A 13,503-nucleotide genomic window follows, 5' to 3' on the forward strand; every position below is an offset into this window, starting at 1 on the left:
GTGTTCACAGATCGCCCAGGGGTTTGCCGGAGGCCCCCGTTCAGTGCAAACCTGCAGACAATTGGCTCCCCCACCCCCCCGTTACAGTTGAAAAGGACTTTTCTCGTCGGGGTGTATGGTTTTTCTTGGTAAAGTCAGAATTTAATGTGCAGATGCTTCAGTCCATAAAATTGTTTAAAGTAATTTTAATATAGACGCTGTTTGATAAAGCTTAGAATCCTCTAAAGATCATTTAGCCAATGGATTTTTAAAAATGACCTACGGGCATGCTAAAGTGGAAACATCTGTTTGGGATTATAGTTGCCAAGTGGCTAGGGTGCCGTTGAAAATGTAAACTAGTGGTATATATTGACAGTCCAAAGTCACTCTCTGTCTTGAAGAAACATGAATACGATCCATAATTTTGAGTCATTGCACTGTCTGCAATATTGAGAGGGGCAGCAGGTTATTCCAGAATTTTTTTTGTATGGGGGGGGAGGGCTTGAAATGGAAATGACCTGAAGTTTGGAAGTACAGCTGTAAAGAATTAGGTTTCAAAGACACAGGAGGTGCCCAATAAATCTTGTTGAATGAATTGGACAGACTGGAAGAGAAGCGTTTACCCCACACCTGTGACTAGTAAGGACCCTTAACCGAAGAGATTATTTTGTAAACCAGGTAAAAGAGTTGAGAGTTTAGGAGGATGTAAAGAAAGTTTTGTCCTGCGCATCGCAGAAGTAACTTTGGAATTGTAAATCGTGCTTGTGTATCAGAGCGACTTATCACATTTTTAAAGAAATGAACATAAAAACTAATGATGGTGCTGGTAAACCCAAAGGGTGACCAGAAGCCCTGTGAGGATAACAATTGTGACAAAACAGAATTAGTAGATTCGAGAAACGATGATTCCATTCACAAAGTTGGAAGGCCGGGGAAAGCCCCAGTGTGTAGGGTGGTGTGTGTGCTCCCTCTGGGCATCGCTGGTTTCTGAGGTGTTCACTTCATGCCCACGACACAAACTAAACCACGCTGGTTCCATTTCAGGGGCTTTGTGAGCGCTTTTATTTTATGCCAAATTCTGTACTTTTTTTAATGGCTTAAAAAGTCACTTCGTAAGTAGGGGTCCTTTCTAGTCTGAAGCGTGAGGACCACACATTCCCACTGTCCAGTCCGTTTGACAAGGTTTATCGGGTCTTTGAAATGTTATATTTAATCAGTTGTGTTTCTTAAACTCTAAGTCATTTTTAAATGACCCCTCATCAAAAAAAAAAAAAAAATCCTCTATTCCCTCAAAATAACCTGAAATAATTTGCTGTTTCTCTCAATAAGCCGTCAGTGGAATGATACGTAACTGGCTCATACCTAAGTTTCTCAGCCCATGCACTTGAAATGATATTTACAAGTGTTTTTTTTTTAAATGATCACCGGTTACGTTCGTCAGTCACGTGGCACTTTTGTTTAGACCTGTCCTCGTGTAGGTTGAAATGTAGGAACGTCAGGTATACGTGCAGCCATTAAAATTAGTTTTCTGGTTTTTATGAGTGAAGGCAAATTTTCACAAGTGATTTTTCAAGTAAAATACTTGGATAAAGCCTTAGCCGCTCATGTCATGATTCAGGACAGTTTTTGGCCGATTCTGATAGTGCTCGCTGCAGATGTCAAGAAGACATTCGAATGAGAGACGTGTTGTCGTGCACAGCAGAAATAGCTTCAGGATAGATCCTGCTTTTAATTCTGGCCTCACTCGAGTCGCTGACCCTTGACAAGTTATTTAATGTTGGTGACCTGTGGTTGTGCCATCTGCAAAATGGGACAGTGAAACCAGTTCAGAGCCACAAGGCTCAGAGTCCATGCGGGCACTTAGTCAATGTCGCCGTTGACACTAAGTCGTCCTACCCAGCTTTCTGGGAGCGCGAAGAACCTCACACACAGCGGCTGCTGGCACGTTGTCCTTAGGTTATTTTTTTCTCCCCAGCTGAAAACGCCTATTCTCTAAGGGCGAGCGTTGCCGAGAGAGTGTTACTGGAGTGTGGCCGAACTGGTGACCAGCACATCAGGAAGTGGTCGGACAGCACGTGCTGGGTGCCTGCTGTGGTCACCACGGTGAGCTGAGCTAGGCGTGGGGCCGCAGAGGGGAGAATCCTGCCTCTGCCCTTTGGACTGTCAGAGCCTAGGGGCCTTCCCCGCATAACTCCGTTTTCTGGGAAGCTTTGTCACCTAGGGGAGCCTCACTGCCCTGTGCCCTTCCAGGCCTAGGGCGGCTGCGAGGACACAGCCCTGCCCGCCACCCCTGCCCCATGGAGTGTTGTCGTAACCCTTCCTTATACACCCGTCTGGCACGTGCCAGACACTTCATATCACCCAGTGTGTGGCACATGGTGCGTGTGCGTGTGCGTGTTTGCATGTGTGTGAAGTTAAAAATAAATTGGATAGTCGCCTGCAAGTACCCCGATATTTTTCCAACGCGATTCCCCCTCCGTCTTCTGGCTGTGGACTCACGGACGTTTTAAACCCGAGCGGGCCTGCCCTGGAGGTCGGTGACCCCATCCCTTGCACACGCGTGGGAGTTGAAGTGCAAAGCTCTGGGGTGTATTTCTTAGTGAATCGGGGGGCAGAGCCAGTCTGCGTCTCTGGGCTCTAGTTAGGACCCCGCACACCGCAGCAGCAGGGGCGTGGGTGTCACTTTGTGTTTGCAGGTGGAAACTGCTCCGTGTACCGTTGCTGGCAGGCACCCTCACGGGGTCCTCGGTGGGCCTTTTCCGACCGTGACAGTTAGTGCGGGACATAGGCCTCTTCTAACAAATAAAGTAGAACGACAGTAAGTAGAAACTGTCATCTGCCTCACTTACAGCCTGCGTCCAAAACCGGAGCTGTTCGCAATACGATTTTTAAATGAAGTGACCCGCTAATAAACACATAATAAGTTTTTTTTTTGCCAGCTTTCGTTTTCATTTAATCTCAGAAATTTCACCTATGGTGCTTTGCCCTAAGTTGTCTTTAACGTGTAGGTACCGTTACGGATAGGTCGAGACGAGACGCTTCTGAGGATGCGGCCTATCTGAGCATGAAGTAAAGCTGGGCCTTTTTTCTAGAATACCGCTGTTTGCTCGTGAGCTTTAGCTGGCAGTTATTACTGTTTGATCCTAAGCCCTGTGACTGGGAACTCCCTGAGATGGTGCACAAAATTCGAAGTGCCTCAGAGTCTCGACAGCTCAGTGGACAGAAGCCACCGAGACCCACCAGGGCGCAGGGGCAGGCGCTGGCGTTGGTGTCCACCTCCCTCTCCGGCTCCCAGGGGGTCGTGAGCAGGGCCCCGAGCTTTCTGAGCCTCTGTGCTCGTCTTTCTGTCGCCGAGGTGTTCCTGGCTTTGTCTGTTTCAGAGGGTTCTTTTCCAAATGCGATCGTTCTCGGAAAGATGGCCCGATCCCGACTGAGTGACTTACCCGAGAAAACCAGTCGGTCCGCGGTAGACAGGTGATCGGAACCTTGGCCTCCTTTCGTGCTTTCTCCACGAACGTTCTTAACCTCTTCGTAGAAAAGTGTTTTGAGAGATAGTTGGTGTGGATTGACTTTAAATCTGGTAACGACATTTGAGACACACAGTAGACCTTAGTAGCTCCTGACGCATTGTTCAGTATTATTAACCCCAAGCCAGATCCCTTCTGTGACTCGCTTGACTTTTGACCTCCCCTGTTAACTTGATAAATGGCACGTGAGTCACGAGGTTGACCTGAGAGAGGTTTTGGAGATGCGGAGTCTGCGAGATAAGATCAGGTCGGCGGCTCCCTGCGGGAAACCTGCTGGGGCCTCGGAGACGAAGGCGTAGGTTGCAGAGGAGAATCCCACGTGAGCCGTGATCAAAGTCGGGCCCGTGCCGCACACGAAAGCCCGGGGGAGCGCGTGGGGGGCAGGTGGGGTGACCCCTCCTTAAGTGGAACTCTTGGCTGGTCAGAGTGGAGTCGGACGCGGTCGGTGGCCCTGAGCAGCTCCGTGTGTCCCAGAAGGCCATCTTCTGTCCCCTCCCGGACCAGTCAAGGTCAGTGAAGCACACGTCCCGGTCCGCTGCAGACACGAAGCTCGGACGTGCCCCTGCCCCGCCTGGCAGGCCTGTGGCTGTCCTTTAACTCACATGTGCGCGTCGCACGCCTCTCCGGTGACACGGGCTGTGCGCGGCCCACGGGAGACAGTGCTGCACGCGGAGGCCGCAGCTGGCGCCGGGCGGGGTGCTGCCAGGGCGACGTCCGCGCGCCCCTGCCTCTCGGCGGCTCTGCCGCCCTGTGCGTGCGCGTCGGGCGCTCATCTGCGACCGGCTGCTGGTGGACCCGGCCTCCCCAGCCTCCTCCCTGCGAGTGCTGCGCCCCGGACCCTGGCGCCAGCCTCACCTGTCTGTGTCCGTGTTCTTTGTGACGCCAGGTCGCCGCACGCCTGCCGCTCACGGGGACGCGTCCCCTCGCTGCCTCGCGCTCTGCTCCCTCCCTGCAACTGACGCTCTACATGCTCTTCCCAGATGACACCTCTAGCACTGCAGCTGCCACTGGGGGCGGCCCCTGCTGCTGACAGACGGGCCCCGATTCTTTGGAGGGGAAGGACGAAACGCCCAGCAGAGTTTTCCGTATAAACTAACGGATCGCAGGGAGAGACGCGGGTTATTTTCCAGCTTATTAATCGTCTCACGGCTTTTTTCTCAGGAGTCCTCCTGTATCCGCGTACGCGCCAACGCCGATAACCTCGCAGCCCCATGAACAAGGGCAGTAAATGTTTACCTGTGACAAAAATTTAAAGGTTTTGCCTAGGGAATTTCAAAAAATACCTGTCTTTTGAGCACCTGTTATGTGTGACGTGTACGCTAATTTATACATCGTGTTTCACACAAAGATTAATCGGGTAACGTTTTTCCAGCTTTCTGAAGTGAGCTGACAGCCTGTTGGTGATAGAAACTGATGTTTAAGATAACCGTTTAGAGCTTCTAAGAAACGAGAAGTTTCCCTAGTTACGTAAGTTGCTTCACATTTAACTTTTTCCACGTTTTGCTGTGTGTGTAACTTTGCTATAGACAATGTTTGTGTCCCCCCTGAATTCACAGGTTGAGGGCCTGCCCCCGAGGTGAGGGTGTGGGGAGGCGGGGAGGGCAGAGCCCCCAGGACTCACTCCCGTGGACCCTCGTGAACTAGCGCCCTTTCACAGGAGACCCCAAGAGCCCCCTGGCCCCTCTGCCCCGTGGGGCCCCAGACACAGGGCGGCTCGGGAGCCACCGCGGCCACCTCTGCCAGCACCCGGCCTCCAGCCCCGCCCTGTGGGAAGGAGCCGTGTTGGTCGTAGGTCGCCCGGGGCCCACACTGAATGTGTCCAAAGAGGAGAGACAGACACGCTGGTGGGTGCCGCGCGGGAGGTTCCTCAGGGGTTAGGGGCGCCTCGTGCTCGGCGGGGCGGCAGGGGGGTGCTTCTTAAAAGTTGGAATGAACTCGTAACTGCCACTTGTTAGCACAACAGAGCTAGCTTTGTCGTCTTCTATGCATAGAAAACTACTTTTCTGCATTTCAGATCATATATATTTCTTTAAATTTAATTCTTGCTCAGGGTGCTACATTTCAGATTATCTTCAAAATGAAAAAGTGGAATCCGATGGTCTCTTTTCGGTCAGTGGGGAGGCAGTCCAGTCCCTCCCCTGAAATTCTTCTTCTGTCTTTCGGGCCGGAGGGGAGGGAGGGGCGGACCTAAAAATAGATGGGCCGCGACTGGGGAGTAGATGGGTCACTTTCCTCAGCCGCAGTTAGCCATTCCTTTTCTCCTGGACCGAAGATCCCGTGAGAGCAGGAACACATTGGCTGTCTGTCCGATTGTCCCTCGTTGGCCTGTGTTCGTGGGGACGCGGGGACCGGTTTAGAGGGCTGCTGTGGGCCGATGAGCCCAGTTTGGTCAGGCACAGGCCTGGAGGCCTGAGAACGTGAGGCGGTCCCAGGTAGAGACAGGCCCAGGGCTAGCTGGGCCGGGGACCGACGGCCCGCTGGAGCCTGGCCCGGTCGCCCGGGCCTGTGCTGAGCTGCACCTGTCATTCCCGGGCGGGGCGTCCTGCTCCGTCCTCGTGTCGGCCGATTTCTGCAGCCTGTCGAGGTTCTCAAGTGAGCAGGACTGACTGCCCGGCGTGTGTCGACCTTGCCCTGTGGAGGCGTCCTTAGTCCCTCTGTAAAGCAGGGGCTGGATTAGATGACCTCCAGGGCATTCTTCCGCTCGGGAAATAGACGCTCGTTTTCGCTTTTTACGATGACGCGTGTATTTTAGTTAGGAAATAATTAAACCATGAAATCGGCCTGAGACTCGAGTATGCTGCGTATCCACGTTTGTCCTTTTACTGTGCGTACACGTGGAAGTATCCAGAAGATGTGTGGGTGTGGCGCAGGGTTGTGTTAACATTGTTACCGAATGGTGTTGCACGTGTCTTTCATCAGCCGCTTGCTTTTTTTTAAGCCTGTTTTCTGACACGGGTCTCTGGGTGCCCGCGGCTCCGGCTCGTTCAGATTCACTGCTGTGTGCTGCCCTGCTGCTCGGGGTGTGTACGCCGTGCGTGTTCCTCCGATGGTCCCCTCTCTGCCATTATAAGTGACACTGCAGCGACCACATTTATACGTTTCTGTGTGCCGGTGTTTCTTTGGGAAGAGTCACAGATGTGGAATTGCTGGGGAACAGACTGTGAATATCCCTAACTTTACTAGACGTTGCTAGATGCTTCTCTAAAATGGTACTTCAAGTCTGTGCTTCATCAACAGTAACAGGCATCTTAGCCCATTTCCCCGGCATCCCAGCCCATACTTGGGGTCGTCCGATGGAAAAAATTTTTGCTAATTTGATGGACGTGAAATGACATCTCATTTTAATTTGCATTTCCTTGATTATTCTGGATGCAGACGAATGGATATGAATTTTATTTTCTGTATGTTTTAACCGTTTCGGAAATTAGAGATTTATTTTGAAAACGAGGAGAGACACTATCATACAACATTTACGTTGCGAAGGACCTTGGAGAGCATCTCATTCATCTTCCTAGTTTTATAAGCGGCCAGCAAATGGATCAGAATAAGAGTAAAATATAAAATTCTGCTCATTGCTCATTTGGGTATTCTCTTTTGGGATAGAGAATCTCAGTTTCTGATGCCAAAATCATGAGTCTCTCTCTCTCTCTTTTTTTTTTTTTTTTTGCAATTTGGGCTTTTTGTTTCAGAAATCCCCTTTTTCTCTTGTCTGCTAGTATTTGAGAGGTTTTTGTGATTTGTTTTTTTGCGTATGCGTTCATTGAAAGGGAATCAAGAATCAATTTTTTACATTAAGTATTGAATTATTTCCCCGTTAGTCTTTTAATGTCACCTGTCTCATCTGCCATAGACTTAGGTTTTATTTTAGGTTATTCTTTTTCGTTTAATTTTTTTTTAAAAACGCCATTACTACATTGTTTTATTCCAGCTAAAGTTTAATGTCTGGGCGTCAGACGTCCCCCCCACCCCCCAATTTTTCAGCACTGGCTTGGCTTTTAGACTTTTCCTCTTCTATAATAAAACCAACTTATCAAGTTCCTTTGAGGACAGTGATTAGAACTTATTGAAAATAAAAATTAACTTGAAAATTGACATGGTTTATTTTGATTCTCTTTTGCAGTTTCTTCATACACACTTTTTACACGTTTTATTAAATTTATTCCTAGGCGCTTGATCATTTTTGTTTGCGTTGTAAATCACATCTTTTTCTCCCGTGACATTCGATCATTTGCTGGTAATGATTCTTTTAGCCATCGACTTGGGTGAACTCCATCAGTCCTAAGTTTGTTGGTTTTGTTTTTCTTCTTTTGGAATATTGTGAACAAATAATAATTCTGTCTTTTTAAGCGATCTTTTAAAAATACAAATCTGGCCTCGGCAGAGTCATCTGACAGGACCGGCCATTTTCCAGTGTTGCGAACTCTTTTCGTGCAAACCCTTTGCCGCTGCATTTCATTCGGCCTGGAATACAGTCAATACTTTTACCCGTTCTTTAGGGCTCAGCCCACCTATTAGCCAGGGGAGCCTGCCTTTGGGGCCTCCTTGTGCTCACTGCTTTCAGGGTGTCCTTGTGTTCACCTGTCATCGGCTTCTGCTTTTCCTAAGGACTTCTCTTAACTGAAATTAAATAATTTCTTAACTCCTGAATCGAAGATTCTGTGAGAATCTGAAACCTAAGTCCTTTTTCACGTGCGGTTGTATTAGCGAGTGCTGGATGAATGAGGAAAATTTCACAATAAACTATCGGGACTATATGGCACATTTGCTTCTGTTTTCAGATCGTAGAATTGTTAACCAGAATGATTTATCATTAAAGCCAGGAAGTTGAGAGAATTCTGGTAGTGTGACTTTCTAATGGATTTCCATAGATGACGTTTGAGATCAGCATTCAGCGAGATTCACTCACTGCTAGTAAGTCACACAAAACACTTAAGTAAGTGTGTCGTATCATATTGGGGGAAAGATGCCATTTTAGTATTGATAGGTCACTAGCATACCTTCCGTAGCTATTCAGGTGGGCACGGAACCCAGATGGAGGGGCCGCGGAGGGGAGGGCCACTGTGGGGAGCGACCACGTCTCCTCCAGGGCACCGTGACTGCGACCCCAGAGTTCTGCGCCCGTGTAAGTGACCGCACGGCCCAGACTCCCCAGCGCGGCCTCAGTTTCTGCTTCCGCGGAGGGTGGCCCCGTAACCGTCCACCAGGGGTTCTGACCGTCTCTTATTTCCAGAGCCTCGTGCTTTGTGGTTAGCTGCCCCCTCCACCCATCAAATAATAGAATTATTTTCAAAAGCGAGGAAATTCAGAAAACAAATAAATGTATATTTTTAAGTTTAAAATATAGTTTTACATTTTCTTTCTTTATTCGATTCTAGAATCTAACAGTTGTTCAAATAAGTGTAGAAAAACATAAAAACACCCGGCAAACACCAAACACATTTATCTGTATAGTGGAGCTTTTTTCTTTTCTGGGGACGGGGGGTTCAAAAAGTCATTCAGTATACTTTTTCGCAATTCCAGCTTTATTGGGGTGTAGCTCACATGCCATAACGAAGCCTTTTAAGGCGGTTCGATGGGTTGCAGTGCACTTAGCTGTGTGGCCGTCAGCACGAGCCCCTTCAAACGTGTCATCCTCCCAGGGAGAAGCCCCGTGCCTGTGAGACGCCGTCCCTGCCCCGGCGAGCCACTGGCCTGCCGCCTCCGGGCTCGCCCGTTGCGGCGTTTCGTGTGAATGGAGTCACACAACCTGTGTCTCCGCGTTTGGTGCCTGTTACTCAGCATAGTGTTTCCTCCCCGGTCGATCCGTGCCGCGGCGTTGAACAGTTCGCCACCCCTCCCGGCGACTGCACCGCACACACGGTTCGGTCATCAGCTGGTCGCTGGGTGGTTTCGGGTTTTTCGTTATTCATCATGTCGCCGTGAACGTCTGTGTGGACGGGACGTCCTGTCCTCTTGGGCGTCGCGGACCTCGGCGACAGGCCGCTGGGTGCCGGGGCGTCTGCGTTCAGGTCGCGAGGACCTGCCAGACGCTTGGCTGGCGTGGCGGCCCCGTTGCAGCCCGTGTCCGCGGCCCGTCCCGGCCTCTCGACTTCCCTTCCGGACACTCTGTCCGTCCCTTGCCTTTGAACCATCCCTGGGTGGGAAGGTGTCTCTGTGGTTTTGATTTGCATTTTTTTAATGACCGATGAGGATTAACATCATTTCATGTGCCCGTCGGCCATCTTCTTTGGAGATCTATTCCGATCGTTTGCTGTTTTTTAATTGGGTCTTTTTTTAATCGTTGGATTTTAAGCGCTCGTTATTTTTCTGGATACACGTTTGTTATCACGTAATATGATTTCCAGATATTTTTCCCCCTTTCTGTAGGTTATCTTTTCTATTTCCTGAATTGTATGCTTTCAAGTACACAAGTTTTAAATTTTGGCGAAGCCCAATTTTCCTTATTTAGTGGTGTTATCTAAGAAATCGTCACCTAGTCCAGGGTCATAAGGATTTATATCTTTTCTTCTAGGACTTTCGCAGCTTTAGCTCTCACATGGGTCAGCCACCTGGTCCGAGTTAATGCTGCGTGCGGTGCGGCGTGCGGTGGGGTCCGGCCTGATGCCGTTGCCTGTGGCTGGATGTCCAGCGGCGCCAGCACCATCTCTCGGACAGACTCTTCTTTCTCGCCGCATCGCTTGGTCCCCTCGTTGAAAATCGATCGACCGCAGATGTGAGAGTTGGTTTCTGGACTCCCAGTTCTTTTCCGTCGATCTGTCTGTCTGTCCCTCCTGATGACCGTGGATGTGTAGCAAGGTCTGAAATTGGGAAACGGGAATAAGCAAACTTCGCTCTTGTTTTTCAAGACCGTTTTGGCTAGGTGCGGTTTCTTGAATTTCTGTGCATTCTCAGGTGAGCTCGTCAGGTTGTGCAGACGGCAGCCGGGCGTTGCGTAGGGTGTGTGTCGAATGGGTCGGTCTGTCTGAGGAGTGTTGCTACCTGAATTTCACAGCTCTCGCTCCATGAATATGGCATTGTCTTTTCATTTATTTGGCTTTAAATTTTGTTTTCTAGTTTCCACTGTACACATCTTACACTTCTTTTGTTTGCAGTATATTTTGTTAAAGGCATTCTGAGACTTTTATTCTTTTTGATGTTATCGCGGATTGGGTTGTTTTTTAATTCCTTCTCAGACTGCTCGTCGATTGCGCGTAGAGTTTGGCATCGGGCTTGTACCCCGGACCACTCGTTTTGTCTCAGTGTTCGGTTAGAGACCTTTCCGTGTGATTGGCTGCGTGTCACCTGCCCCTGTGTCAGCACAGCACGTGCTGTGTCGTAGGCACTCTCCTAGACGCAGGGCAGATGGCAGTGTGCAGAGCCCACCCAAACTCCTGTTCTCAAGGACTTACGTTGAGTAAGGAGAGATCGTAGACAAGTCACGTAAAGTGTGTCGTACGTCACGTAGCACTTTTACGGAGAAAAGTAAGGGAAGTGGGGTGTCGTGTGTTCGCGGGTGGAGGGGATGAGCGCAGATTTGGGGGTGGCCAGAGGAAACCTCACCGCGAACACACGACACCCCACGTAGAGTATGTCGTACGTCGCGTGGAGAAGTGGCGGGTGGGCACTGCCCCGTGTGTGTCGGGCAGAGGGTGGAGTAGACGTGGACCCCCAACGTGGGAGGGCGCCGGCGTGTCTGAGGAGCGGCCGGGTGGCCCGTGTGGCTTTAGAAAGTAAATGGCAGGCCGTCGAGCCGGAGAGAGTGTAGCGTACAGATCTTCGGTCACAGGGGGTTCGTGTCGCCTTTGAGTCGCATGAGAGGAGCGGAGAGGTCTGACGTGACGTTCCCGCGCGATCGTGTGGCCGCCACGTCGGGCGTGGACTGAAGGGGGCAGGGGCAGAATCAGGAGGCCGGCTGGGGACGGGGCTGTCCCAGCGACACCCGTGACAGGTGGCGACGGTGGGTTGGACACGCCGATGTCGGTGCGGTTGACGAGAAGTGGTCGGAGTGTTGACATACGTTGAAACTGCAGCCCAGAGGGTCTGGAGGTGGATCTGATGTGAGTGTGACGTGAACGGAGGCGTGACAGATGCCTGAGGTTTCGGCCCGAGCAGCTGAGGGGATGGCGTCGAGTAATTCTTTTTAGTTACTGCGTTGAATCTGTGCCTCCGTCACGTGCCCAGGTGACTGTATGAAACGGCCTGCGCTCCGCTCTTCAGCACCTCATCAGGAGGAGTTTCAAACGTACACAGTTGCGAAGTGCAGAACGCACTTCCACAGTTAACGTTCTGTGTGTTTGTTTCGTATCTGTTCGTCTCTTGTCTTAGACTTGACGCTTGTCAGAGAGTTGCAGGTGTTAACATACCTCGCCTTTGACTTCAGCGTGTATGTTGTCAACTAGAACTTCATTTAGTGTCATTGTCTTAACTGTGTAGTTCAGTTACCTGTTACTGTGTAACAAATCATCCGAAACTCGGTGCCTTAAGCGTCAGCGGTCATGTGCTTTGCTCGTGACCCTGTAGTGTGGGCAGACAGGGCGAGGACGTCACGTCTTGGCGTCGTGCACACGTGGAGCACTGTGGCAGCGTGGCACTCGGAGCCGGCCCACCGTCTGGGGGGCGATGCTGGCTGGCGGCTGGAGCTGCTGTCCAGAGCGCTCACGTGACACCTGCGCGTGCGGTGGCTGGCTCTCCTGCCCGGTGCCTGGCTTCTTTGCTGCCTGGTGGCCGTGGCTGAGTTCAGGAGAGCGGGGCCGAGTGTGTGGTGCTCCGTGACGTGGCATCAGGGGTCACAGCGCTCAGCTTCGAGGGGAAGGGCCTGCCCCCAGCCCTGCTGGGCAGTGGCGACGGAGCCGTGGAGGAGGGCGCGTGGGGTGGATCGTGTGCGGTGGCCGTCTCTGGAAGACACCTGCCACGTGTACCGCTCCGCGCGTTTCGACGGGTGCACACAGCTTTGCGACCCAGACCTGCCTGGTCACTTCCTGCCGCCACGACCTCAGTCCCCCCTCGCTCTGGTCTCCTGTCCCAGTTTAGCTGCTCTGGCACAGCACCCAGCACGTGTGTGGGGTCCGCCCGTGTTCACGCCTGTGTGCGCACCTTGCACCTTTGTCAGGGGACGCCTGGGCCGCACCCGCTCCAGCTGTTACTCGTGGAGCTGCCGTGGCCGTGACCATGACCGGGGCGGGGTCCCTCTGTGGCTGCTGACGCCCAGGACCACGCCCGTCACTTAGCAGGACGGTCACAGCGCATCGCTGGGTCCTTTCCCCAGGCAGCTCGCGCTGTGCTTGGCCCCACCTACCACCAGTAGCCACACGCGTTCCGGTGGCCGGCGGCCCGTGGCCCGGTCGGCGCGCGGGGCTGGCATCTCCGGTGCGGCCGCTCTCAAGGGCTGAGGTGGGCGCCCTCCCCGGTCCCAAGGCCGTTCTCGCCTGACAGGTGGTTCTAGGTTGGCGTGTTTCTGCCCTCATTGCCGAGGCGAAGTCTGCGGTTACACGCACCCTTCTTTCTGTGCATTTAAAGTCTTTTTTCTCGAGCCCTTTTTTACGTACGGGTAGAATTTCCTCTGCAGCGCTGGTCGGCCGTGTGATCGCCCGACACGGGTTTGCAGAGTTTCGTTTTGCTTCGTTCGCTCGAACCTGCGAGCTCGCTTTCAGCGGCGTGTCGGCCGTTACTTCTCCCCGGCACCGGCCGCCCTGTCCTCCCGCAGTGCCAGGCCCTCTCACGCGGTTCAGGTGCATTTCTGGAAGCTCCGGCGGATGCGTCTCCGCGGGCTCTGCCTCCTCCACGCAGCCCTCCGCATCGTCGGGCACGTGCGTGGAGTTCAGAAAGCCCTCCGCTCGCCTCGGGCGCCTGGTCCCTGTTGCTCGGGGTCACGTTCTCCTGTTCGTTTGCACGTTTAGTGATTTTGTGTTGGACGCTGGACATCATGACCGGATTTAGCTTTGAGAGCTGCCAGCCGAGTGGCTTGGGCTCCGCTCAACCCCTTTGGGCTGTACTGGGGTGCGTCTGGAGAAGGAGAAGG

The 13,503-nt window shown here is 52.0% G+C and overlaps 1 protein-coding gene across 1 annotated transcript in view; it reads left to right on the top strand.

Moving 5' to 3' along the window:
- Positions 1-4,280: 4,280 nt before the first annotated feature.
- Positions 4,281-13,503, top strand: part of UBE3A (ubiquitin protein ligase E3A) — a 56,127-nt gene continuing 46,904 nt past the window's right edge. The window contains exon 1 of the mRNA XM_006907081.3: positions 4,281-4,973. The gene's annotated coding sequence lies outside the window, so the exon portion shown is untranslated. The remainder of the gene's footprint in view (positions 4,974-13,503) is intronic.

This window comes from Pteropus alecto, unplaced genomic scaffold (assembly GCF_000325575.1).
Source record: "Pteropus alecto unplaced genomic scaffold, ASM32557v1 scaffold102, whole genome shotgun sequence".
Classification (NCBI taxonomy): domain Eukaryota; kingdom Metazoa; phylum Chordata; class Mammalia; order Chiroptera; family Pteropodidae; genus Pteropus; species Pteropus alecto.